General features: G+C 30.6%; 1 pseudogene; it reads left to right on the top strand.

Annotated features, from left to right (window-relative positions):
* The first annotated feature begins 406 nt into the window (after window positions 1–406).
* Window positions 407–525, top strand: LOC142327145 (U2 spliceosomal RNA; annotated as a pseudogene).
* The last annotated feature ends 24,731 nt before the right edge of the window (window positions 526–25,256 follow it).

Below are 25,256 nucleotides of genomic sequence, written 5' to 3'. Positions count from 1 at the left end.
GAAAATGTACTGTTTCTTCCTGTGCTTCCACCAGACATCCTCTGTTGGACAAGTAACATTCAATTTGCCTACGCAGGTACGGGCTGAGGCCCCTAGCCGCAATTGCGTCATTAATATGACCCCAACCAATAGCCCCGAACGCGTTTTTTATGTCTAGTGATAGCATCAGTGGAATTCTCCCGGTTCGCCAAGTGCCTCTCTTCACCTCGTCGGCCCATCCCGAAATTCGGCAGATAGCCTGCACGGTGGATCGCCCCCGCATAAACCCGTACTGGTTAGGAATGATTCCGGCTCCCTCTTCTAGTTCTTTGATGATGCGGCGTGCCAGCATCTTTTCTACTAGCTTCCCCATCATGTTAAGGAGGCTCAGGGGTCTATAGGTTATATCTTCCTCCGAAGAGGTGCCTTCGCTTCTCGGCCTCTTGGCTAAGATCAAAGTGTAGTATCTGTTCTTATCAGCTTAATAATAAAACATCTGTCGCAGTTTAACTGCTATCATCCATCTGTCATTAAACAACAACTTACGTAAAATATAAATAAAAAAAATATGACAAATGAAACAAAATTCATCCTACTGATATCTTTCAATCAAGTCATAAATATTTGCCAGTATTGTTAATGAAAATGATTACGTGTAGTTTTAAAACAGAAAATAGATAAATCTTTCATTCTTATCGGTACAGAATATTTTATTTCTTTTTCCTCTTTGCCTCCGGAAATTACCGTTGAGGTATTACTTCAGATGATGAATGAGGAAGATATGTATAAGTGTGAATGTATTTGTACATTCTCAGTTCGACCATTCCTGAGATGTGTGGTTAATTGAAACCCAACCACCAAAGAACAACGGTATCCATGATCTAGTACTCAAATCCGTATAAAAATAACTGCCTTTATTAGGACTTGGACGCTGGAACCCCCTCGACTTCCAAATCAGTTAATTTGGGAAGACGCGTTCATCACTAGACAAACTCGGTTGGCTCGGTACAGAATACTATTTAATATACATCATGCCAGGAATGGATAAATATGATACTCTACGGATTCAAAAAGAATTTTCACCATCATTTTCCTAGATAAATCAAGAGAAACTGGGAAAAAACCTTGATCAGAACACCGTCACAGAATACATATTTAATTACAAAATGAAAAAGGAAATGTGATTAAAGTCCATATTTATTATTTAAAATATAAACTTATGAAATAATATTAGGTAAATAGATAAAATACTATAAAAAGTAACAATAAAATAATTCACAACTTACGTGTTAAAAATGTTTTGAGAAAATATTTATGAATACTTTGAACGGGAAGAAAAAAAATACTTTTAATTACAATTAATTAAAACCTCATCAATATATTAATGTTTCTATAAAAATAAAATTAACGTATTTTAAATAAACTGATAGAAAAAAAAGTTATTTGTTTGGTAATTCGCCACGTCTTACCACTCCATGACAACGTACGGCCCAATACAGCAGCTCACACTTGCTGAAATTCACTGGAAACCTCTTGGAACACCCACTGTACAGTCCAGACTTGTCACCGTTGATTTCCACACGTTTGGTTTGCTGAAAGGAAGTTTTTGAGGAGGAAAATTCCAAGACGATGCATTATGTGCGCAATTTGTTGTTGGGGCAGGTCAGCTTGGGTTTTTATGAGGAGATCAGGAAGTTATCTATCCAGTAGAGGAAATGTATGATAGTTTTTTCTGTTGAAGGAAAGTAAATAGTAGAAATAAGGTAATTTATTTATAATTTATCTAATATCAATAAAGGCACGTACACAAATTCCGGTTTAAATTTGAACAACTCTCGTAATGAAATGGTAACGGAAACATAATAAGGCCCTTTCTTCTAAGTTAAAGTACTGTGTTGAGTTACGTGAAAATATTTTTGTTTTCTGGTTTGTTAAAGGTTGGTATTTTATTATCATTTAAAGGATAAATTACTATTTATTTTTACCAAAGATTGCATATTCATAGAAGTAAACACAAAGTTAAAGCTGTTAATTTTATAAATTAGATTCATATGATTAATACTTACGAGCGCAAAACAACGATTTGATACACCTTTTTTTTGTATTTAAGAAACTATTTTTGATTTTTCGGGGACTTCCAAGAGATATTATATTTAATTAGGAAATATGCGTAAGCAGGGCATTAAGTATTTTATAATGAAATGTTTAGCGGTTTAAGATCCATCAAAGCAAAATTTTACAGTTTGATTTTGTTGAAAATAAATTATTTGGGATGATCAATTTGGTCATCACAAAGGAATTTTTCATTTATAAAAAAAATATCCAAAAATTTCGTATTGAGGGCAATAAAAATATTATCATTTTATTAATGAGAATTCTAACCGCATGATTTGCTGTGTTACGCCTATCTAATAAACAAAATCACAAGATCTTATTCATAGTTAAAGTCATGTGGTTACTATCTAAAAAAATATTTTAAAAAAGATACAGTAAATTAACAAAAAAAAAACAAACTGATAAACACAGTAAACAAGAATTATAAAAATTAAAATCTGCTGTTTTAACTAGATAGGCGTTTACACTCAAATCCAACAATCAACCGATACACAATTAATCACAATATTATAACGAAATTATATTTAAAAAATTATAAAATATATATCTACACATACATAAAATAACGATTTCAAGACTGATGCCATTAGCTGAAAACTTAATAAGGAATGTACTGATGATAATCCGAAAGTCTTTTGAAAGAATAGTTTCATTATTTCAGTAGTGAATCGTTCATAATTTTTAATACTAATCTTAAAATTATATATAGATTTTTCATGCGTTATTGTCGATGTTACTACTAAAAAAAAGATAAGAATTATATTTCAATTGCAAATGAATATTATTGTTCTGAAATGTAATAAATTATAATATCGGTTATATTTTTTTTAAGATAAAAAAAATATAAATAATTTTGTGATCAGAGTAATTTAATTAAATCCTATCATAAAAAAAAACCAACATCTTCCGTCAGTTATATAAATAAATAAACTATTTATTACGTAATATTTCTTAAAGTATTTGTATGTTTTATATATATATATGTATATAAAACAAAATTTCGTGATTGAATCATCAGTAAACGGCTCAAATTACCTAGTTCGTGAATCTAGGTAACCTAGATTGCTGAATTTTGGAGGATGTATTATTTTTTTAATGTAAAAAAACTACATGGAGATGAAAAGGGAAGCAAATATTTTTATGAAAATTCTGTGTCTCAGGAATTGAAGAGCTTACAGTCGGGAAAATTGGTACTTGGACACTTTTTTGTAAAGTGACAACTGTTTTACCATTTTTCAAAAATACTATTTATTGGATAATACATAGTTTTTCATGAAATAATGTAAATCTGAAGGTGTAAGAACCGTAAAAATTGGAATTTATATTTTTCCTTTGAAAACAGAAAGCGAAGGTTTCATAATTTTTCAAAAATCAAATTAGCGGGAAAAAAATATTTGCCCAAAATTTTGTATGAGAATTCTAAATCACAATATATAATTAATAATAATTGTATTCTAGAAAACGACTTCCAGTTCACTTTATCTATCCTTTTAGCGTTCAAATTCGATGTAAAATATTCTTCTCTGTAGCTCAACTTTTTTTGCGTGTAGTGGATATGTTTATTAATTGCTCGGTGATTTTCCGTTTAGTAATGTTTACAATGTGTCGGTGCGATGTAGCGTCGTCCGTATGTACATACGAAAACTAACTATATTCGATACGTTACATGCTATGCCATCTGTTGACAAATTATAAAATTATAAAATCGTAAGATAAGAATAATTTGTAGTAAATTTAATTTTCTATTTATCATTAATTTTTTCTTGTTTTTGGTTTTTAAATCGGTAATATAAGATTCGATTAATTTATTAAATTTCATTTTTTACCTAATATAAAAATTATTATTATTCATGATTACTATGTTTGATTAATTTCGTGTTAAAAGTATATATATATACTACTATGTACCGTATATAAACGTTTTTTAAACGCATGAACGTGACGCTCTATGCATGTACGAGATGTAACGGAAATTTTCGAAAAGTGACGAAGTTAATGTCAAAGAGTGCACCACCCGAACGAAGTTACACGTTAGTGCGTACCATACAAAGTGGTGTAAGTGAGCACGATCTTTTAGTGTGTACCCTAGAAGATGGCGGCACATTGCTACCCTGTTGTTTTTTCTGTTCAACAGTAACGTTTTTTGGGACCAACTTTGCACAAACTTTTTTCATGTCCAGTTGTCAAAATTTGATGGTCTATGGTATGATTGAAATTCAGTTGTTCTGTAATCATTCTCACAGTTAATCGTCGGCCGTACCGTATCAGGTCTCTGATTCGCTCAACATTTTCGTCACTTTTTGACGTTAACAGTCTTCCAGAGCGTGGATCGTTTGCAACTGATTCCCGGCTCTGAAAATCTTAAAATCCTTTAAATCACTTAAAAATTTTGGCTCGTGACAGAGTGCCATCTCCATACGCCCTTTTCAATTTTGAAAAAGTTTCAGTAGCATTCTCACCGAGTTTAACATAAAACTTGATCGCACAACGTTGCTTATAATTTGTATCACTCATTTTTGTAACGCACAACAATAACTTGTTTCAGGAAAAGTTTGTTTACGATTCACGTGGCAACAATAAACTACAAAATATTAATACCTAATATAAATTAGCTTTTCATATAACCACACGATTACTAGTAACTTTACAGTGTTGCCACTTTGGCTGCTAAAAAAAACTAGTCTCATTATTTTATTTACAGACCTCACATCTTTTGGGTGTTTCTTTTTATTGAACCCCACTTTAACCTCATGTAAGTCTTTCTTTATCTAATCCAACTTATTATTGACTCATCTGCCAGTATTCTACATTTTGCCCTAAAATGAATCCAATTTTTCTATTATTGAACCTACTTTTTGATCCATTAGACCTTGGTATATTCGTTAATTCGTTATTAATATTTTTTACAGATTTTCTAAGAAAGGTACGGTTTACTTTTGGTCGCAGGTGGGATTAGTGAAAATGAACTTTCTTTATGTTTTGAGGTATATGAGTAGTACGGAAATAATATTCACTTAAATTGGGGTTTCCTTATATACATATAATATATAATGTATTATATATAAATATTATATGTGTAATATTTTGTGGCTCGAAATCTGAAAAAACTACTATATTAATTTCATTGAAATTTAGATATGCTGTAATGTGTGTGAAATGTGCGTGTGAAATTTGATGAAAACTGGTGAAGTTGTTCTTGAGTTATGTTCAATTTAAGGAGTTAATCTCAAATTGAGGTTATGTAGAAGGTGTTGTGTAATTTTCATACGCACCTGCAGGTGAGTCACAGTTCTCAGCGAGATAAAACTTGATGCTTGTGTGTAGAGTTTATTCGTTAAACGAACATATGTAATGTATTGTACTCTGAAAATCAGTGCGTTTCTAAATGCGAAATAGTGAGGGCGTCGAAAACGAAAATTTCGTCATTTTACGCAAGAGTTTTTTTTAAATAAATAAATATGATCTATTTAGTATATATATATATATATATATATATATATATATATATATATATATATATATTTATCTTACAGTCCACTGATAATTTTATTGCTATTATAACTATGATTTCCATCATTACTTATCCACATTAAATTTTATTTTCCATAATTCATTAGTCATTTATCACTCAAAAAAAAAGTGTGAAAATAATTTTTCAGTAATATAATAATTTAACGTATTAAAAGTATTTTAATACGTTTATCTGAGAAGAAAAGATTAGAAGCTTTTGAAATGTGGTGCTATAGGAGAATGTTTAAAATCAGATGGTTGGATAAAGTGACAAATGAAGAGGTATTGCGACAAATAGATAAAGAAAGAAGCATTTGGAAAAATATAGTTAAAAGAAGAGACAGACTTATAGGCCACATACTAAGGCATCCTGGAATAGTCGCTTTAATATTGGAAGGACAGGTAGAAGGAATAAATTGTGTAGGCAGGCCACGTTTGGAATATGTAAAAAAAATTGTTAGGGATATTATAACTATGTTTTCCATCATTACTTATCCACATTAAATTTTATTTTCCATAATTCATTAGTCATTTATCACTCAAAAAAAAAGTGTGAAAATAATTTTTCAGTAATACAATAATTTAACGTATTAAAAGTATTTTAATACGTTTATCTGAGAAGAAAAGATTAGAAGCTTTTGAAATGTGGTGCTATAGGAGAATGTTTAAAATCAGATGGTTGGATAAAGTGACAAATGAAGAGGTATTGCGACAAATAGATAAAGAAAGAAGCATTTGGAAAAATATAGTTAAAAGAAGAGACAGACTTATAGGCCACATACTAAGGCATCCTGGAATAGTCGCTTTAATATTGGAAGGACAGGTAGAAGGAATAAATTGTGTAGGCAGGCCACGTTTGGAATATGTAAAAAAAATTGTTAGGGATGTAGTATGTAGAGGGTATACTGAAATGAAACGACTAGCACTAGATAGGGAATCTTGGAGAGCTGCATCAAACCAGTCAAATGACTGAAGAAAAAAAAAAGGTATTTTTTATTTTTAAAAAGAAAACAAAATAGAAATTGTTTTACCATCGATTAATTAATTATTATTTATCGTAATAATATAATTATATTATTATTTATTAATTAATTCTTGTCTAACGAATAATATAATTAAGGATAACGTTAGTATAGTTTATTTAAATATTGATAAACTAAAAGAAAAACTTTTTTTATAAATTGGAGTAGCTTATCTAAATTTTTTATAAATTGTAGATATGGATAATGATTTTAACTTATTTTCTTTTCGAATGTTTAAATTCGATAAAAAACACATATACACGTTAAACTAAATAATCTCATAACACAATGGATAAATGTTAATCCAGTACGTAGAATTGAAAATGAAGTAACGAATTTATTGTATAAAAATACAAAAAACAGCTTCCAAATAATGTTTCAAAAAGTTTTATAAAAAATATAAAGATAAATTAAAAATTGATTTAGAAATCGATAAAGATTAATTAAAATATTTCAGTGATCTTACTTCGAAATCCAAAAATAATGCGGTGTAATGGATGTGCATAAATAATTTATTTGCAATAGCCGGATCTAAAATTAACGAAATAGAATTTTTTTTAAATTGTTGATGATGAGATTATAACAAACAAATGCTTATTGTCGAAAAATGTAATAATTACTTTTTAACTATAGCGGAGGAGATTAAGGTAAAAAATAGAAACAAGTGACTTGCAATCTGATAATAAATTTAAAAAGTATTTTTTCTCTGAAGAACTAAACAAGTCATTTTATACGAAATCTACAATTAATGAGGAAATAACTAGTATTATTAAAAGTATGAAAAATAAATCGTTGACGAGAATAAATGGAATAGGAATTAATATAATAAAAAAAGTTAGTGACATCATTATTAATGTTTTGACTCATTTGTTTAATTAGAGTATGAGAAAAGGGAAATTTCTCTCTATGTTTAAAAAATGTTGTACCTTTATTTAAGAGCGGTGATAGACAAAATATTAATAACCTATATCATTATTACCTGCGATATCAAAAATTCTAGAAAAAATTGTAAAAAATTAGGTTGATAGATTTTTTGAAAAAAAAATAACAGAATTTTTCAGTAAAAATCAATATGGTTTTCGTAAAGGAAATAGTACTGAAGATATCCTTTTAAATTTTATATGCAGTATAATAGAAGGTAAAAATAAAGATCAACAAGTATTTGTTCGTGGATTTGTCCCCAGACAAAAGACTCAAAATACTCGTACGTATTATAATTTTAATTTTCGTCAAAAGCAGTAAGGAACTGATACGAATGAGTTTCACATATTAATGACTTCCAGGATTGCGAATATGCGATCTTCATCCATCGATCCTTTTCAGATAAATTATTGGGAATGTGGTGTGCTAACCGATTGAGTAATTTTGTGTGTGGTTAAGTAATTGATGGTGAGAATCCAACTACTGTTGATTAATTGTTTGTAGTATTACAACTGTTTTACAATTAAAAATTGTATATACTATTCCATAAAAGTTATGTATGTACATTTGCTTATTATTAAAATTATTGTCTTACAGTTTCTTGTACATCCTCTAATTCAATTTATTTTTTGTTTTGCAGGTAATGCAATTTACTGTATTAACAATCGATGAGATTTTATTAAAAATACTGCGTTGGTATGTTTATATTATAATTTCTTTACTTTTATATACTAAGAAACACATATTTAAAATATTTTTTGAAAATCTGCACATCGGTTGTTTTTAAAAACATTATTTATTGTTTAGAAACAAAAAAGTTTTCATTTTTCATTAGAGATGAAGTTATATTTTACAGTCAAATAATTCATTGTTTTAAGAACAGAGATTCTATGTTATGTGTAACATCCTAATGTAGTCATATTTTCGTTAGGCCTGGCTTACGGCCAACTACGATAAAATAAACTACAAAATACTCGTTATATAAATTATGGAGACGGAAGCAAGCTGGGGTTTACGGATGTTAGGTATGTTAAATGCGAACCTATAACGCGAAGAAATACATGTTATAAATGTATAAAGTTACCTTAACCCAGTTTAATTGCAAAAATGTATTAAAGGAATAACTTACATCTGTAATTATTCTTAAAATATTGTTTTTTACATTTAATTAGTTCTTCTTGGAGTATTAGATAATTAGTTTTTGGTACTTTATAAGCGTAAGTCTACACATACAAGCCTACGTAGTTAACGACATGGTTTATTTTTTCTCTTTAATACTTATATTTGTGCGTAATAATTTTTAAATAAATATGATAAATCATAAAAAAAATTCAAAAATTTGAATAATCTTAAAATTCCAGACCCGTTATGAACAATTAATCAATCTCTGACAGGTAATTTATTTCATTTTCAGATATTTATGCATAATATTTATGCCTTTCATAATATTTAGTCTGAATTTCTTGTATCTTTAAAAAAAAAAAATGTTAATATATTTCTGTTCTATCATTAGATCTTCTTGGATTTATAAATCGTATACTACTTTTTATATCAAAATTTATTTTCTCTGTTTCCGTCTTTCCGTTTCGTAATCAAATTTTACAATTTCTGATTAATTTATGGTACTTTTCAGAAAAAAAATATATCCTTGAAAAGATAGGCTCAAGAGTGTGTACCACCAGTAAGATGTTTGGGTGTAAACAACCTTTAAGGACACGTTGGTTGCCGTGACGGTCACCGGTGATCCAAAGATAATGATAAAACTCCTCGGTTGTGAGACATGCTGTTTTCTCAGTCCATCCACTTTATTATTCATCATTGCAATTTTTGGCCTTTTAACAACGACTTGCAAATAACTGTTTAGCTGCAAACTAGGGGTACAGATTAATGGCATTGTTTGATCATTGTTGTAAATACATGGTTTTTAGGTGTTCTAGATTATAAATACTAAAATAATTTAATTTTTAAATTATTTTTATTGGTATTTGCATTGTAAAAACCAATGATTATTTATAGTCTACTCTAAAAAGGGAAGTTTAATTAATTTAAACGTCAGGAAAATATTTTTGAAAGTATTTGTTTGGAGCGTAGCTTTATATGGAAGTGAAACTTTGACGATCAGAGTACGTAAGAAGAAAAGATTAGAAGCTTTTGATATGCGGTGCTATAGGAGAATGTTAAAAATCAGACGGGTGGATAAAGTGAAAAATGAAGAGGTGTTGTGGCAAATTGATGAAGAAAGAAGCATTTTGAAAAATATAGTTAAAAGAAGAGACAGACTTTTAGTCCACATATTAAGGAATCCTGGAATAGTTGCTTTAAAATTGGAGGGACAGGTAGAAGGAAAAAATTGTGCAGGTAGGCAACGTTTGGAATATTAAAAAAATCAAATAAAAAAAAATGAAGACAAAAAAAACCTATCAGATTCGAAAAACAAATTGTTAAGAATGTAGGATGTAGGGGATATACCAAAATGAAACAACTAGCACCAGATAGGGAATCTTGGAGAGCTGCATCAAACCAGTCAAATGTCTGAAAAAAAAATAACAAGGGATTCAAAGTATTGATCTCTTCGATCAAATGGTCAGTCTACTCAGAAAAATTGTATAGTGATATCATGAAAAACATTTGATTTACTGTTCATTACATCAGTTATTAGTGGGTGGCTCATTTACAAGCACTTTCAGTGAAAATACAATATCTGAATTTCGAGAAAAATCAGTTTACACTACAAATATTAGGTACAAATAAATATAAATATCCTTGTCAGGAGTAACAACCTGAAATGATTTAAAGGCATGCACTTTTTTTATGCTGCTGTAAAAGACAAAAATAAATACAAAAATTAAGAGAGTGTTTCTGATTGTTATTTAAAATCCGCCAAGAATGATCGGGTAGAGGCACAAAAATTTGGCCTGTTAGTGCTGTGTATGTAAAAAATTAATGTATCTTAATTGTTTTTAAAAGAACATTGACGATAAAGTATAAATAAAATATAAAAAATTAAATTGTAAACAAAACTAAAAGAAATATATTTTAAAATCTCGGTAATTTCTTTGATTAAAATGAAAAAAAAGTTGACTTAATTGACTAATTCATCGAAGTTTGGTGAATACTGACTAATTTAAACTTTTGGTACTAAGTTTATAAAGTTTAACTTATGTTCCTTAAGTTTAGAGAATAGGCTTCTGATTACTTAAGTTTATTTCCTATGTTAGACCGATCTGAAGGTTAAGAAAACTAAATATCTGAATCCTTTTATGAATCATTTTTTTTTAAATTTTTATCTTGTTTAATAACTTACTTTTATTTTATTGCTGAAATAAAATCTAATTGAATTGTTTTAAGATTAGTGTAATTTTATTTTTCATTTTAGGTTTTCATGATAATTTTTGATAATTAAAAAAAACATAACCCAAAACTTTTATATTTTTCGTATAGATGACAAAAGTAAGTTTTAATTTATGGTTTATTTATTACAAAAGATTCTAAATCTAATAATATTATATTTGGGCTGTAAATGAAACTAGGAAAAAATATTTTAATGTAAAGAGGTTACTTTTCTTTTCTCATCCCCCTGTGCTTCCGTGGACCCGCCGCGGAAGCACACTCGGTCCTTGGGGTGCCATTGCCACTAACCTTCCGGGCAACCAGGGCAAGGGATACCACCCGGTCAGCCGGGACACTAGGTCCTCTCAATCGCCTGCCTCAAATCAGGGGTCCCCTAACCGGGTCGGTCTTTATTTGCCTGCCTCAAATCAGAAGTCCCTCAAACAGTGGACCTTCGATCGGGACTCGGACTTTACGTTTTCCCTTCTACTCACCCCATGAGTCTCCGTTCACTCATCGGAAGTGCAACACCTCAGCAGCACCCTCCTCATGAACGGGGCTATCCAGCCACACCCTAAATTACCCCACTATGTACCATCCTCTTTTCCTCAACTTCCTCCATCGCTTTTCTTTTCAAAATGTTGCCCATCATCCTACCAATTAGGTGTTCCAGTTTCTAGGGATATACAACATTGCCTCTATCACATTATCCGGTGTTATGAAACCAACAGTAGCTAGCACTTTCCTCCTAGCCACCTCCCATTTAAAACAGTTAAACCCCGTGTGTTCAGCGTATCGGATTGCCCACAATACCTAAACTCCGACCACCTCCTCCTCTTCCAATTACAGAGGAACTTATTAAAACAATCATGGCCAGTCAAGAATTGCGTCAATTCATAGTTGACTTCACCATTTTTCCTGACCAGCCATGGCTTAATCTGCGGCATTAGAACCCTCGTACAGTTACCCACCTGACTTCTGGATCACCTCTGCTGCCACTTATCCAACGTTTTCCATTTCGCCTGACTCTTCGATTTGTGGAGATTGTGCCGGTAGCCACGTACCTTAGAGCTTGGCTCGATAATAAGAGATCTTTTCAGTCACATGTGGTCGAGACTGTACAGAAAAGTAAACGAACATTGGCTGCGGTGTGCAAGCTAATGAGCTGGATTGGCGGACCGAGTTTGGCAAAAAGGAGGCTATTGGCAGCGGTGGCTCGGTCCGTGCATGCGGTTCCGGCATGGAAAGGAGCGTTGAAGAAGAAGTGGCTCGAAACCAATTGTTGAGCCTTCACAGGCCCTTGGCTATTGGGGCAGTTAGGGTGTATAGTACAGTCTCGACCGAGGCGGCGTTGTATGGCTGGGATGCCGTTGTGGGACCTTGTGGCGGACAAAGTGGTGGAAAGAGCTGAAGGGCAATCGAAAGAGATTATTAGTACATTATGCAAAGAGCCTATGATAGCTATCGATGCACGAGTTCGAAGTAAATTCTAAAACTGTGCAAGAGTGCATTAATGGTCATTATAGTAAGTTGCTTACCTTTTTTTTCTACGACTAAGAAAATATTTTTATTAAATTAATGATAAAATACATTGTAAACGGGATATATTTTTATTAATTTAAAAAAAAATACAATAAACGATACATTTTTGTGGTACTAGGTTATCTGTCATAAGGTTTCTTTAATATCGATCGGTGTTAAAAACATTTCTTCCTCAGAATCCGACAAAATTAACAAAAGGATATACAGTGTAATATAAAAACCTGGTTTCTTACTGGTGTAACTTTCAACCTCTGCTTGCTAACTACTAAATCGGATTAAAATCAAAGTAATATAACAGCCTATAATTAAACAATACCCGCTTCTGATTGGTTAGTGGCAGTTGCGGCTCGCGTATATACCCTGTGGAACTGCAGTACCCCCTGTTTCCACTTGATATTATCGATAACATTTAATATAATGAGACCTTTTTTCTTTAATTTTTTATTTATAATTGTGTAATACATAATCCTTAAGCTTAATGTCAGTAGCCATCCCACAATTTATGAAAAAGATACAGAAATCTTTGAACGGAACTGTGGGCTTTACAGTTCCAGCAAAGTGGTGTTTGGCTGTTGTGCGCATGCGCAGATAGGAAGCTACACTCAAGGCTACGAAGAAGGAGACAGCACTGTCGCTCCCACAGTTCCCCAACCCTGGCGTGCTGATGGAAGGTAGTTTTTTTTAACTCCGCGTGTGTATGGAACGTTCCTTATTCGTTCCCTTTTCTAGTTTAGTCGATGGAAGGAATATGAATGCGATTTAGTTGTATTTTCAGTAGTGATCAGATGGCGGAAAGCAAGGGCTCTATGATTGCCAAATCTGTCAAAAAACACGCTGGAAGGGCGAAAGAGAAGGTAATTATTAAAAATTAATTATGTATTTGTTTCTGTGTAGATAGAAATTTAAATTAAGCACCATCGGACTGTAATGTTTTTAAGCGGACATTTTTATTAAGTTATCTAATAATACTAAAAAATATTATCTGTATTGACATTTTTTTATTTATTCGTTGAAACCGGTTACGTTTTTTAAGCATATTGTACTTAAAAACCGTCTACCATATTCTTGAATGTGATAAAGGGTTGATTTAGATTATAAGCCTGCTTCCAGCTGTTCTATTTGATTCTTTTTTTTCGGTACTTCTATTTTACAGAAAACTTTAACCATGGTCTTGAAGAGGCCCAGAAAAACGTTTCGCCCACTAATTTTAGCTACGAGAAAAGTAGGCTTTTGATTGGTTGAAAAACCAATAATGATAACCTGTATTAACCTATATTATAATGAAAATTTGTTTCATAATCACCTTGATTATGATACAGGTTCCAGCCGCGTAATTCAAACGTTAATAAAGCCGTAGAAAAAAAAGATTTTTCTATTTGCTGTATTTTAAATTTTAAGTTTCTATTACAAGGTAATTGGTTAAAGTTAATTTGTGGAATTATAAAATAATTGCTAGCATTTTAAAACTGTGAGTTGTAAAATTTAAATAGTAAATAAAGATATAGAGCTAAGTTTTAATTTAATTTTTATTAAAAGACCTTACCTCTTCCCTCATTAAAGTGTAGAAGTTAGTGTTGAACTAAAGGCAGAGTGGAAGAATCTTGTTTGAATTTTTTTTTAATTCGCTGGAAAAATTACTTTAAAATTCTATTTGTTTTAATTTTTATTTTGAAGTAAAGTGTTTAAAACAATTTTATGAAGAATGATATTGAAAGCCGCTTAAAAATTTTACAAAAGATTTTCCCGTGAATGTTGTTTTCAGTTGTATATTATTTTTCCGTATACATTTATTTCATATATTAACTAAATTAAAACTGGCTGGTAAAATCTCGTAATATGATCAAACGTGTGCTTCATATCATTTTCATTGCTTGAAAGTAAAAAAACGTTCTATAAAAACATTTTTAAAATTTTAACTAACTTTGAAAGAAGACGAAGTTCGAACTTTAATCCTATATATATATATATATATATATATATATATATATATATATATATGTGTACGTATTCATACTTTCAAAAATGCCTTCAGAAATGTGAATTATTTTTTAGTTTTTTCACTTGTTCTGTCCAGGTAATTGCTTTTTTTATCTGTGGATAACATAACATTTATCTATTTCTGTCGTGATCTATATAATGTTATATATTTATTATATACTGATGAGTACAAAAGATTTATTTATTCTTTCTTTTAATTTTGAAAGTTCTTTTTAGTATAAGTTTTTTCTGACAACTTAATTGGAAAATTTTATTAAAAAAAAATTATACAATCAGTATTTTTTGTTTATCTTCATCATTTTTGTATTGTATTAGCGTAATTATATTAAGTCTGAATACATTTTGAATATTTTCACGAAATAATTTAAAACAAAGCTATTTAAAAAAATTGAGGAAAAAATAAATTATAAATATTCCCGTGTTCCTGACAGCCTTGGATTAATTATATACAGTACTTAAATTTTATCGGTTTCCTATACTCCTCTTACATTTTTTTTTTATCAAACCACAGATTACTCGAGTTATTATTATTATTTTGGACAAGTCTGTATTTTAATTCTGAAAAAAAATTAAATCAATAAATTATATAAAAATAAAAATTTCAAATGGTTATTTGGGTGACGTTAACTCTCATCCTTAAAAAAAAGTATAAAAATAACAGTGTTTTAACATTTAAATTCGAAATTGTGAAGTCGGCATCAAATTATCGAACGGTAACTTATTGTAGTTGTTTTTAATGTGTTACATATTTAGGAAATTTGAAATGTTAAAAAATAATTGATTATTACTTTTTTTTTTTGGATGTACAGCTATGATGCAAGAAGGAAAGTACGGTAATCGATCAAAAAATGGTATATAGGTGGTTTTTTTTTTTACGTTTCTTGTCCCACAGACCCCAAAAAGAAAAAAAATGGGGGTAATGGTACGTACCTATGAATATACATGTGTTGGCTTGTTTGAAGCTTAAGTAGTATTTGACTGGATGAACTGATTTTGATTAAATTTGGCAAAGAAACTGTGATAATTTGTTGGTATAGGTTTGGGATCAATATCCCAGAGAGTAGGGTAGATTGGTTTTTTGGGGTCACTTTTTTGGCAAACATAACCCCACTTTATAATAGGTAGTTTAAAAAGTATTGAGCCTTTTGCGTGCGAGATGGTGTTAGCATATTCGAGCAAAAATCGAGGAAGGCCAGCATGTAATCAGTAATGACATCGCAAATGACCTAAACATCCATCATCAAATAGCGTTAAACCGTTTGGAGAAAGCTGAGTACAAAAAGAAACTTGACGTATAGGTGCTGCGTGATCTGATTTAGAAAAATTTACTCTATCGAATTTCTTCCTGCGAATCTCTACTGAAAATTAACGAAATCGAGACGTTTTTGAAGCGGTTGATCGCGATTGATGAAGAGGTAATCTACACCAGTAGGCGAAAAAGAGGCGAGATAAAATATGCTGGTCGAAGCGAGGAGAAGCTCCTCGGTTTGTGACAATGCTCAATCTAACGCCCAGGAAAGTTATGCTGTCGTTTGGTGGGATCGGAAGGTCTTCGTGCATCACGAGCAGAAGCCGCCAAGCAGAACGATAAACTCAGGTTTATACTGTTAACGATTAGCGCGATTGCACTTAGCAATTATAAAGAAACATCCTGAACTCATCTACATAAAGGGTGTCATATATCGCGCTGACGTCAACAAAGTTTCAAAATAGGCCTGTGAAAACCACGTGTCGCTAGTTTTTGACCGGAAACCAAAGTAGTTCTACAGCGATGTGATTATGGTGTTGTCGAAAAAATGGCAGAAAGTCATCGAAAAAAATGGTGCATATATGGTCTCATAATCTTATTTTACAATAACCATAAACGTTTTCACAATTTTGACCTTCAAAGGCTCAATACGTTTTAAGCAACCTAGTATTAATTTCAGTGACATATATACATTCTTATCTTACCTATACAAAAAAAAATTGTGCCAAAATTTTCTCCCCTTCCCAAAATCGAAAAAAAACTCTTTTTATTTATTACATATTTTTAACCGATTTTATTTTCTTGTACGAAGTAAAGGAAGTATTGTGAACATGAAAAATTTCGGTTTTCAGATTTCAATGGAAATATCCATTTTGACTAGTTAGATTGTGACGTCTGTATGTACGTATCTCGCATAACTAAAAAACGATTAGCCGTAGGATGTTGAATTTTTGGATTTAGGACTGTTGTAACACCTAGTTTGTACCTCACCTTTTGATTGCAATCGACTGAACCAAAAGTGTCCAAAAAAGCCCAAAATTAAAACAAAATTGGATTTCGGACTTTATCTTAATACAGTAATAAGATCTTATTGAAAACTTTTCAACAATATATCATAAGGGGTACTTATTTTCATTGGTTCCAGAGTTATAGCCAAATGAAATTTTAATTAATGAAATATTTGGATCTTACAAGGGAAGAATATCGGTTAGAATCAGACTTAATCTCTTTTTTTAATTTAAATATATTGATTTATTAATAATTATTAACCCGTGATTGTAAAAAAAAAAAAAAAAAATATGAAAAAAATCAGAAGTTATTAGTGAAATAAAGTTTTATGTACTTTTAAAAATGTGTATATGTAATGTAATATGCACTATTACATATATGTATGTAAATATTTTTTTTTTTTTTGTCATTAGTCAAATGACAAAAAAAATAAAGTTTGATGCAGCTCTCCAAGATTCCCTATTTAGTGCTAGTCGTTTAATTTCAGTATACCCTCTACATCCTACATCCCCAACAATTTGTTTTACATATTCCAAACGTGGCCTGCCTACACAATGTTTCCCTTCTGCCTGTCCTTCCAATATTAAAGCGACTATTCCAGGATGCCTTAATATGTGGCCTCTAAGTCTGTCTCTTCTTTTAACTATATTTTTCCAAATGCTTCTTTCTTCATCTATTTGCCGCAATACCTCTTCATTTGTCACTTTATCCACCCATATGATTTTTAACATTCTCCTATAGCACCGCATTTCAAAAGCTTCTAATCTTTTCTTCTCAGATACTCCGATCGTCCAAGTTTCACTTCCATATAAAGCGACACTCCAAACATACGCTTTCAAAAATCTTTTCCTGACATTTAAATTAATTTTTGATGTAAACAAATTATATTTCTTACTGAAGGCTCGTTTAGCTTGTGCTATTCGGCATTTTATATCGCTCCTGCTTCGTCCATCTTTAGTAATTTTACTTCCCAAATAACAAAATTCTTCTACCTCCATAATCTTTTCTCCTCCTATTTTCACATTCAGCGGTCCATCTTTGTTATTTCTACTATATTTCATTACTTTTGTTTTGTTCTTGTTTATTTTCATGCGATAGTTCTTGCGTAGGACTTCATCTATGCCGTTCATTGTTTCTTCTAAATCCTTTTTACTCTCGGCTAGAATTACTATATCATCAGCAAATCGTAGCATCTTTATCTTTTCACCTTGTACTGTTACTCCGAATCTAAATTGTTCTTTAACATCATTAACTGCTAGTTCCATGTAAAGATTAAAAAGTAACGGAGAGAGGGAACATCCTTGTCGGACTCCCTTTCTTATTAGGGCTTCTTTCTTATTTTCTTCAATTGTTATTGTTGCTGTTTGGTTCCTGTACATGTTAGCAATTGTTCTTCTATCTAACATTTTATTCCAGTCTACGTTATCGAATGCCTTTTCTAGGTCTATAAACGCCAAGTATGTTGGTTTGTTTTTCTTTAATCTTCCTTCTACTATTAATCTGAGGCCTAAAATTGCTTCCCTTGTCCCTATACTTTTCCTGAAACCAAATTGGTCTTCTCCTAACACTTCTTCCAATCTCCTCTTAATTCTAATGTATAAAATTCTAGTTAAGATTTTTGTTGCATGACTAGTTAAACTAATTGTTGTGTATTCTTCACATTTATCTGCCCCTGCTTTCTTTGGTATCATAACTATAACACTTTTTTTGAAGTCTGATGGAAATTCCCCATTTTCATAAATATTACACACCAGTTTGTATAATCTATCGATCGCTTCCTCACCTGCACTGCGCAGTAATTCTACAGGTATTCCGTATATTCCAGGAGCCTTTCTGCCATTTAAATCTTTTAATGCTCTCTTAAATTCAGATATCAGTATTGTTTCTCCCATTTCATCCTCCTCAACTTCCTCTTCTTCCTCTATAACACCATTTTCTAATTCATTTTCTCTGTATAACTCAATATATTCCACCCATCTATCGACTTTACCTTTCGTATTATATATTGGTGTACCATCTTTTTGTTTAACACATTATTAGATTTTAATTTATGTACCCCAAAATTTTCCTTAACTTTCCTGTATGCTCCGTCTATTTTACCAATGTTCATTTCTCTTTCCACTTCTGAACACTTTTCTTTGATCCACTCTTCTTTCACCGGTTTGCACTTCCTGTTTATAGCATTTCTTAATTGCCGATAGTTCCTTTTACTTTCTTCATCACTAGCATTCTTATATTTTCTACGTTCATCCATCAGCTGCAATATATCGTCTGAAACCCAAGGTTTTCTACCAGTTCTCTTTATTCCGCCTAAGTTTGCTTCTGCTGATTTAAGAAGTTCCTTTTTAACATTCTCCCATTCTTCTTCTACATTTTCTACCTTATCTTATTTACTCAGACCTCTTGCGATGTCCTCCTCAAAAATCTTCTTTACCTCCTGTTCCTCAAGCTTCTCTAAATTCCAGCGATTCATCTGACACTATTTCTTCAGGTTTTTAAACCCCAATCTACATTTCATTATCACCAAATTATGGTCGCTATCAATGTCTGCTCCAGGGTAAGTTTTGCAGTCAAAGAGTTGATTTCAGTTTTTTGCAGTCAATGAGTTGATTATGTAAATAGATTTGGTGAAACTTCTGATTATTATTAATTGAAAATTATAAATAGAATCGTATTATTTTTGGATTTGCTAGTTTAATTTCTGTTTAATTTTATTTAGTTATTCTGGAATTTATTTTTTATTTTATCTACGTTAAATTTAACTACAGAGTGACGGAAAAACAGATCTTTACAAGAACAACATATACACTGCCCGATCTGTTAGATCATAACTCCACTGATATTGCGGAACAATAATCTCCGTAAGTTGGAATTGGTCATAATTTCGTTTATTTATTTTTTGTTGACAATCATTTAATTGCTGTTTGGTTGGATACAGCTCTTCTGATCTTAATTTGTGTACAGGTTTTCTAGTTTTCAAATTTTATCTCTATATTTATCATTATATCTTAATGTTTTTATTTTTTCCTTGGTATTAATGTTTTATTCCTCTTTATATTTATCATTTTTTAATATTTTTATTCTTTCCTCGTTCTTAACATTTTCTTCATATTCATTTCTTGTCGTTTTTTTGAGCTGTATTTCTTCACGTTGTCTTTATTTTTTCTGTATGATTGTTTCTTTTTCATTTTTGATTATTAACCAAATAATCCAATAATAAAAACTGAATATTGTACACTTTAAGGTCGAAATTAACAATTGTAACCACTAACTAAACGGAATAGTTTAATTATTATTAACTTGACGTACCAGAAATCTTAAACTTGTTAATCAGCAACTCACGAAGGTAGGATAAATACTGATTTAATAATACTAGTAATAAAGCGACTTATACTCGTTTCTTGAATTAATAATTGTATAAATTATTGATGAAAACTAATATTTCAGCAATTGTGTAACTATCCACTTTATTAAAAAATTGGAGGATGTTATCTCACTTTCAAATGAAATAAGTTTAAATGAAGTGCAGCAAAAAATAATTATATGTAATTTAATAGGCGTAAAAGAAAGTCATGTGGTGTCCACATCAGATTTTTATTTTGTCTTCCTTAGCGTAGGAGTAGTGCAAGTAGCCGGAATGGAATGCAAAGTTGGCAGGAGTCTATTACTCCCTACTTTATCGCAGAACCTGGACAGAGTTCCTTGCTGCTGGATCATTCTAATCGGGCTTGTTTTTTTTAAAAAGGTTATTTTTTTTTAATCTCGGATCTAATTTTTCAAGTTTTGTCTATTATTATTTTAGTGAATTTAAGACGGATTTAATTACATTCCAATCCGTTGTTGAACCAGCGTTATCGAACCCATTTCATGGGCCGACCGCGGAAGGCTAGGCTTATAAAGCCTGTCCTCCCGACGTAATTCCCCTTCAGACCGTCCACTGAAGTCCTTTCGGTGCTAACTCTTTAATAGGCTAGCAGGAATACGCCACAACGGGACACTAGCTATAAGGAGGGAGCAATGCGTCCCCTTTTCCGGAGGAGTCGCTATTGCTGGGTTATTTTATCTTACTGTAAGTTTTGAAATAGGAGAGGTTGTGTAGAATCTCTTCATCCGCTTCTGGTATGGCTGCAAGTAGCCCTGAAATATTTAGGAGCAGTATTTGGGGATGGAGAGGCTATCATAATTTTATAATATCGATTTAAACTGCTGACTTATTCAGAAGAATGATTCTATTTTTACAAACTACGTTAATAGTTTATGATTTCGCCAATATTTTCCAAAGTAACACGTGTTGAATTACAGCTTTCATAACTTGCTAATAAATATAAATGTAAATATATTCGTAACTTGTAAGGAAAAAGATTATGATTTTGCCACGCGGTACATTACCGTAAACTCGGGTTACGACATATTGGGTTGGCCTTGTAGGGTTTCATATGGTCGCCACTTGGTTAAAAAAAAAACCAATTCAGTATTTTTCCACCATGTAACAATAAATTTTCGATGCCAGGAATGTGTAATAACTTCGTGTCAGATTTTTTGTAGAGTATGTTTGGTGAAAACGGTTTTATTTAGGATAAAAAATGTTATTCTTTTAATTTTAATTTTTGAATTGGAAGAAAGCATTTTCATTCTGTTTCAACTGAAAAAGGGGAAGGACATCAGTTAAAAATGTCGAGTATTATTTTTTAATAATGCAATTTTTATTTATCAATTTTTTGTCTACGTAAATGGTAATAAATTATTTAACTACCAAAGTAAGAGACGATCATCTTTCCAGTTATTTAGATTAAAATTTAGTTTGTTAAAATTGGTTTTAATTTTCTAATTCAGTTTTTATGAAACGTAAAATCATCACGAATAAATAATGTATCCTAAATAACAGAATATAGTCTACATCTCAATTTTACCTTTTAACTATAACTTCAATAATAATTACACTTTGAAAACACGCTTGTTCTCTTATTACTCAATTGTTAATTAAGTATATACTTAATTATATTTTCCATTTATTATTTTTATAATTAATTTATTTATACTTTTACTACGTACCTAATAAGTTTTGTTTTATTGTGTTATCCAAGAAATAAATATGCTTAATATATTTATATTTACAACCTGTAAGGTCATTTTAATATCATCTTGATGTTTAAGTATTCACCTGTATTTCGCCAGACAGCTTTTAATGTTAATCAAACAACCTATTAAAATTTTAAAAAAATATATATTTGTACAAAAAAGAACTAATAACATTTTGATGGATAAGACAATATAGATTAAGAAAATGAAACGATTTTAAACAAATTTTGAATAATTAATTTTATTGTTATGTCTTTTAATATTATTACATAATCAATTTTATCACTGATCGTTAACAGAATTTTATTTCTATATATTTCCTTTTATCAAATATTCTATTCGAGATAGTAACTTATTATTTTTTTATTACAGATAATTAGTTACAGATATTTTAAAACAATTTGATCTGTTAGGTAATAATAACAATTTATTAAAATCATTTTTTAAAAGATGAGAAGCAATGAAAATATTTATTTGTCAAATATTTCTCTTTTTGTGTCTATTAAATTTAAGTTTATTAGTAAATAGTGATAGAATATATTATACAGAAAAAAATGATAATTTTTATAATTTTAATGTTGTAAGTAGTTAATTTTTATAATATTCAAATTTATTAATTTAAATTATTATTTTATAAAATTGAACGGATTTATTTAACACTGGGTCCCAAAAATCACTTTATTTTTAAAAAAACAGTTATTGAAGGGAACGTAGCATTACGTAGCATGTTTTAAATAATTTGTCATTAATTACTTATCTATTTAAAGACTTATTTATAAATTGTTCATAATATTTGCCATTCGCTTAATAAACTTTTTAAAACGTAGTATGTCTTCTATAAATTAAGAAAAATGTTTGTCCATTTGTCTTTTGTACAGATCTAGTTTTATTCCGATCGTTAATTGTGATTTTATACCCACAACACCGGCGCCCCTTTGTGAGTATGGTGAAAATCAAACTGTTAAACACATCACAGAAGTTTGCCCTAGGGCAGCTTATAAAAGGAATCCTGAAGATTTCCTGAGGCGACTCCAGAATCAGTAGCTTATATTAATTTGTTAAATGTTTGTTTGTAATTTTTGACTGTAATTGGTGTTGTGTTTTGGTGCCATATGCTAAATAAATAAATTCGGATCGTGTTGAAGTTGTGCATACTTACAATTCAAAACAAGAGTAATATTGTTATTTACTTCTCGTTTAAAAAAACCTACCCCCGAACTCCTTTTTTACTGGCTCAGTATAGTCTCCAACTGACTTCAAATTTGGCGATTAAATTTTTTCAAAATTATAAGAAGAAAATGAAGTTATGGAATCGATGATTATTGAAAAATGATTTTCGTAGAATAGGATAGTTAAAAGTGGAAAAATAATAATATTCGGAAAATGATTATATTGGAAAATTAATGATTTTGGAAATTTTTCATTGGAACCTTTGATTCAGTACCCTTTAAACTTATCGATATGCCAGCGAAGAAAAGAAAGAGTATTGGTCAGATAACTCCTGCACCTAAAAAAAACCATCCGCGCGTCGGAAACACCTCAACAAAAAAATTGTACATCAGGGGCGTATCAGAGCTTCTACGTCAAGAACGAGGGAAACGTTTGGAGGAAACAGAGCTCCGGCCGCACCAGGACCGTGTCAGACAACAGGACCATATCTTTTTGTGTGGTAGGCGTTAAATTTGAAAGTTCATGTTTTTCGCACGGCCAATTACGTAGCACGCTCAGTTTATTTATCTGTGGTCCGAACGAAGCAACGTGAAAACTTTGCGTACCGTCAAGTTTTACAGTAAAAGCTTTGAGATAAATAAAACTTTTCGGTATGTCATCTATTAAAATCCCTATCATTTTATTACATACGCACGCGCGCACATACACATGCACATACACACACACACACACACACACACACACACACACACACACACTTACACACACACACACGAAATAAAAATATTTAAATGTACCGTACTCTGCTCTAAGCCCGGCAACGCCGAGTAAACACCGGATAGTATGTTCATGAAATCGCATAGCGTAATTCTTATCGTTGATTAGCGTTTCATCATACTTCATTAATTTTTTCTTACAATTTCCCTAATTTGTTGATTTTTTATTTATTTTTTTGAGTTTTGAAGTTAGACATTCATGTTTTTCCACCTGATAGAAGATCTGAAACACGTATAAGTAGATTTTAATCATTCCTAATTAATTAAATATAAATTTTTATAAATGTTTAAGTTACCTTTGTGTAAGTTGAAAGAGATTTCATTTTAGATGATACTGTTATACTAAACAATATATAATTATATTATATTGTATAGTAGTATAATTAAAACTGATTGTTAACTTGTAATTCTTTGTAAAGAATTGACAGGTGAAGGTCACAAACTGGTACTTCTGTAAGATTGACTATTCATATACCTATCAGTAGTTTTTAATGGAAATAATTACAATAAGTATGTTTCTTCGTAATATTAGTGAACATTTTATTAAAAGCTTTTTTTTAATTTTATAAATTAAAAGAAAATATACTTTAGAAAAATTTTATTTTCTTTATTTTAATAAGATTCAAGTAGGTAATTATATTAATATATTTAGCATATTTAAAAAAAATGAACATTTATAAATAATTTTAAAAAAATCATTTTCCTGACGTGTTCATGTTATTAGATTTTGCACATAATTATTTTGTAGTAAGGCATTCTAAGTTATGACACGAGAAATTATTAAAACGAATAATCATTTTACTGAAATAACTGAATATAACATTACTATTTAATAACAAATTATGTAAATCAAAATGTTTAAAAGTCTACAGTAAAATTAACAGTAAGTAATTTTTTTTTTTAAACATAAATGAAGGTATTTAAAATTTCTTAAAATTAACACAAAGCTTAGAACACGGACCTATCGATATAAATTTAAACATAGTGAATTGTATGAAATGTTTATTCAGTATATATCATCATGGTAAAACAATTAATATGAGATACATAATATTTATTTTCGTGGCTTCATATCTCTAGAGTTACGCAGCAAGAAGGAAAAAAATAGGATGCGGATTTTTTTGCATTTCTCGACGTGTCAAGACTTTTTTTTTTAAAGAGGTGAAGGAACCTATTTACGGGCGCCGAAGCAGTTCGGACTCGCTGACAGGTTCCGCAAGATGATATTTGGTGCGTATTGTATTCCTGCGCACTACCGACTGAACCTCCACCCCTGGCACCCCTTCTTGGCAAAGCTGGTATTCTATTTCATCCGCTGTACCAACGTTTCATGACCTAGGGATCTTAAAACATTTGAGGGTAATGTTCGTATTTGCATGTGTTGGCGTGTATGAAGATTAACAACGTTTTACTGGATTAACCGATATTGATGAAATTTGGCACAGAAACTCTTGTTTATAGGATAATGTGTTAACAAACACATTTAGGTTATCTCTCGAGGGGTGGGGTATATAGTTTCTTTGGGGTCAATTTTCTCAACATTATGCAAACGTAACC

The sequence above is a fragment of the Lycorma delicatula genome, chromosome 6 (genome assembly GCF_047948215.1).
Source record: "Lycorma delicatula isolate Av1 chromosome 6, ASM4794821v1, whole genome shotgun sequence".
NCBI lineage: Eukaryota > Metazoa > Arthropoda > Insecta > Hemiptera > Fulgoridae > Lycorma > Lycorma delicatula.
This window is presented reverse-complemented; position numbering and strand designations above follow the sequence as displayed.